This window comes from Malurus melanocephalus, unplaced genomic scaffold (genome assembly GCF_030028575.1).
Source record: "Malurus melanocephalus ecotype Western Australia unplaced genomic scaffold, MMel_1.1 scaffold_99, whole genome shotgun sequence".
Taxonomy (NCBI): Eukaryota; Metazoa; Chordata; class Aves; order Passeriformes; family Maluridae; genus Malurus; species Malurus melanocephalus.
Genome location: NW_026623331.1, coordinates 655,631 through 660,259, shown reverse-complemented (window position 1 = coordinate 660,259; position 4,629 = coordinate 655,631). Strand labels below are relative to the sequence as shown.

The following is a 4,629-nucleotide window of genomic DNA, read 5'->3' as shown; positions in this document are numbered from 1 at the left end:
AATCTAAAGTACTAGTGAACACATATTTCAGTTCAAAAGAGCTACTCCTCCAAGAGCATCAAGCATGGGTAGCTGGGAAAGCACAAGTGAAGTTGAAAACAGCTCCAGTGCCAGTCCAGTTCTCCCCAGCTTCCTCCATCCAGCCCATTCCTCCACCTGCTCTGAACTGAGGGCCTGCTGCAGGAGTGCATGGAGGATGTGCATAACCACAGCAGTGATGTGTTATTTTGTTCCGTGGCAATTGCTGCCTTTTGGCATCAGCACACATCGAGCTGCTTGTCAGATCGGGGCAGGACCTAGGCAGGCAGGAGTTCTTCCCCGAGAGCCACACTCACCTCCCCCACGGGTGGCTTGGCTCTTCCAGCACGGAGCCATGCCTGCCTGAAAGGTTCATTTCTGCCTGAAAGGCTCATCCCTGCCTGAAAGGCTCATCCCTGCCTGAAAGGCTCATCCCTGCCTGTGCCCTCACCCTCCCGTTGCCAGTGTTTCAGTCTCACACTTGCATTTCCCGCAGTGATCTCGCCCTGACCTTTGGCAGGCTCCACTCAGTTAATTAAGTTTGTCTGAAGCTGCTTCATTTTTAGAGGGTTTTCATTTTGCCTATTCCCTTTCCCCCTWCTCTGCAGGATACAACTCCTCAAGGAAAACAAACTCTGTCTTCAGCTGAAAGTCCAGAGGGTTTTCTCATTGACCTAAATTAAACTCCAGATTTGCATTGACATTAGAATTTAGACCTAGGACTTTCAAGTCCTGCCAAATTCATAGAAATTGTCAGCAGCATAGTTAAAAATCTGCTTCCACTCTTTAATTAAACAATATTTATAGTACAATGGGACATATGCATGTGCATTTTGAGTGAATATTAATGTTTTAAATGATGCAATTAAATTAATCGAGAAAATAAATTAGATGCCTGCTCTCAGGGAGTCACAAAAGCAGGGACAGAGAGGATTTCTACTCTTTTACCTGCTTAAGAAAAGAGTTGAAATTATGCATGTTAATGCTAGAAGGTGKTTCATTAATTAAAATATCACAGGGCCCTCAAAAGAGAATAAAGAGCTAGGTAAGAATGATTAATGTGCTTTTACACAAAGAATGATACTTTTTATATATCTTTGACCTTCTAAGGTCAAAAGGATTACAGGACTGTTTGAAGTTCAGGAGGAGCTGAGCAAGGAAACAAGAGGGCTTTTCATGGGGTGATGAGAAGCTGTGGCTGACATTTCAAGAGCAGAAAGCCTATTTTTATTAACTCCTTCTTTCTCAGGTAAAAGATGTTTTTGACAGAAGAAAGCAAAACAAGCATGCAAATGTGCAAAAAATAATCCAATTTCCTCCACAAGCACACAGCCCTCCTCTTGACGTTCAGCAGATCCAGCAGCACCCGCGTGGCTGACCATGAGGAGGCAGAAAAGAAAGGCCCACAGGAGGCAGGATAACATGGCATTACTAGAGCTCAAAGGAACACTGCTCACTGCACTTTTGGAAATTTCTTAGGGCAGCTGTTYAAATTCTGCAGCAGTCATAGAGTGTTGTTAGCATAGAATTTTCTGCTTAAACTTCCAAAGCGTGTGCCTTGTGCACTTCTGTGCACAGCTCAGTGGGTRAGTGAACATCGGGGCAGTTATTTGAGCATGCAAATAATGGCAAATAAAACATGTGCAAACTAGAGAAAGGAGGGCAGAGTGAGGTCTCTAGGGTAGRTTAGGTTATTCATCCTCAGTGAGTATTTTACATGCTGGAAAACACTTTTTGCAAGGGGGCAGCGAAATTAAATGAACAGTTTTGACAGTGAGATCTTAGAAGGGTGAATGACAGGCCAAAGTGTTTCATTTTATATGTTCAGTATTCTTTCCCTTTCTTGTTTTAAAATGCCATTTTTACTTTAAAGTTGTCCAATTACTTTGAAGGGGCTTAAAAAAAAGTTTAAAATCACACAAAGAAAATTGAATATCTGACTTGGAATCAAATGAAAGTTTTTAATCRATCCTAAATTATTTTTGGTTTTGTAGTATAATCACAAATGGGTACGTGACTTTTAGCACAAATGTTCAYATTTTGTATACATATATACTATATAAAACATAAATTATATGTATCTACTTACTCAGCCACTGTGGTAAAAAGAAGAAAAGACCATTTTGTTCTTTATTCTCTTCTTTCTTTCTTCTGTTCTGAAATAAACTGAAATTTTGTATTTTAATGCCACAAAAAAAGYCCTGCTGTTGAGTTCTTCAAAACCAGATAAGTACAAATACAAACTATTGGTGACTTAGGTGTCACCAATATAGAAAGAGTCTATTTCAGTGTCCTCAATTCAGCTACTCAAATGAAAATTCAGTGGAGACCTTGCATGGAACATTTGGGTCAGAGCTTGCTTCTCCCTTTTCATTTTTGTCTATTTTTTCTGACATTTCATAGACAAAAATGAAACTTTCTCACTTTTTCAAAATTACTTTTAATTTTCTATCTCTAGTAAAGAATTGGAAAGAAAAAATTCTCATTTTTCACTCTCTCCCTTTGCTTACGCTCAAGCTATGAACGCTAAYACTTGACTGCTATTAATGCAGCTTGCTCAGTTTAAATAGACTTTCTGAGCATAAGTTGAGGCTGCCAACAAAAGTTCTTTATCTGCATATACAAAGCCACATACACAGGTGCCATTTTCTACAAAAATGCAGTGAATTGGAAAATTGGAAATAGACTGCAAGCTTCCAYGGTCTAAGAGATGAATAACTTGATTCCACACAGAGCAATTGGCTTGGTCTCAGCCTTTTGCCTTGCCTGTGTCAGAAGAACACAGGAAGGTTCCATGTTCATGAATTTGCTACCACAGAAACAGGAAAACTTCTTCAAGGCTAAACCAGGCCTCTCTCAGCTCATCCTCACAGATAAAGCAGTTTGAAGCAACTGTTTCCTCTTMCTCTTCTTTAATATTCTCTCTACAGACAACCAAACTGAACTTGCTACAGGCAACTTCAGCAGAGATTKTTCGTTCAAGGGCTTAGTCCAAATACAAAACCATACCTAGAAGATATGGTATCTACCCTATAAAATCCACAATTCAAATGTATTTGTTTTCTATAGACTACTCTGCTATAATTCTATTTGTGTTGAGAGAAATGCCATGTATAGTCTCAATTTCTAGAGCTTTCTGAAAGGAAAGGTGAATTTCACCTTAAAGGCTTATTTCAGCCCACTTTTGTCTCTGGATTTGCACTGTAAATTCACACATGTTCAAGGACATTTTTTATTTGGWGGGATACCTGCCATGTAACATATGTAACAAAGGGCAGTTTGGTCAACCTCACCAAAACTTGAGATAAGTTAAAAAGGCAAGCTCAGGAGAGCAAGAGTTGTAGTAYACTTTTACCTAATATTACACCTGTGGGAAAACACAGCTGCATGTGAGAAAACACTGGTTACCTTCTTCTGCCAGAGGAGATGTAACCAAAGGCTCTCACCTCCCAGAAGTTCACCCATGATTTCAACTTTTTCATTTTCAGGGCAGGGCATGTGCCTCAGTCTGTCCTGCTGTCTTGTTTCACTAGTAATTGGTAACTTTTTTWAAACCCTGAACTGCAGGTTTCTCACCTTCCAGTTGAGCAACCCACCCCCCGGGGCAAGGAGTCACATTCTCTTGCTCTGGTTGTCTCAGTTCCTAAAAATCTAAAAAAAAAAAAGATTAGAAGAACTTCAGCAGAAGTAACYGAAGGAGCCCCATTAAAACCTGATGGTTTGGATGTTTGCTACAGAGATCTGACTAAAAATTCACTGCTTTGTGCTCCAGGGTAGCACAGGCAGAGTGAGCCTGAGTACATGTCAGGGGTGGTTAAAAGCTGTGCCATGCAAAGAAGGTGTGTGTGAACTCACCCTCTGTCTTTACCACTGCTGTGCTTCAGAACAGGATGGGACTCAAGGTGCTGCCCTCTGGTCTACTTTTTGTTGAATGTTTTTTAAGATCTGCAAGGGAAAAAGATATAGGAGGAGGTGTAGATAGCCTGCAAATTGGAACAGACCTCTGAGCTCATTTCTGTTTTGAAAAAAAGTTGAAAAGTGACAAAACAGAACAGTTCTCTGGCAATAAGTTAAAAGTATCTGACTCCTCCATGTCATTTTTCAGTTTTGTGAATCTATCCTTTCATTTCCTTTGCTTTTCTTGCAAATGCTTGGGAAAATAAATGTTTCATTTTCACACAGAATTACAGAATGTTTCATTCAAGATAAAATGTAATTTTGGGAGTTTTCATTCTTCTTTGGGGTGAAGAAAAATGTTAAAAAGTCTAGATTTATTTCAATCCAAACCAAAATCTTATTTGGTTTTCTTTTTTCTAASCTCATAACCAGAGGGGAAAAAACAATTCTTCATGCAGCCTTAGTGGTAATACATCAGTCAATTGCAATTGTTAGGTCTAATTTTCTCGGCCTCTGTAAAAACTCCAGATTACAAAAGAAATTGCTGCAACTGGAAAAGGTGCAACAAGCATCGTTTAAGTAGAAGACAACATGATTATTGTAAGACAGAGGAAAAAGGGAGAGGAGAGGAGAGAGAGAGGAGAGAGAGGAGAGAGAGGAGAAAGGAGAGAGAGAGGAGAGAGGGGAGAGGAGAGAGGAGAGAGCATCGCTCTG

General features: G+C 39.9%; 1 long non-coding RNA gene across 1 annotated transcript; it reads right to left on the bottom strand.

Moving 5' to 3' along the window:
• Positions 1-2,114: 2,114 nt before the first annotated feature.
• On the bottom strand, positions 2,115-4,009 carry LOC130575177 (uncharacterized). Its single transcript, XR_008965521.1, has 3 exons — positions 3,874-4,009; positions 3,595-3,669; positions 2,115-2,184 (listed from the first exon to the last, which is right to left on the bottom strand). It is a non-coding gene; the product is annotated as an uncharacterized LOC130575177 (long non-coding RNA).
• Positions 4,010-4,629: the final 620 nt, after the last annotated feature.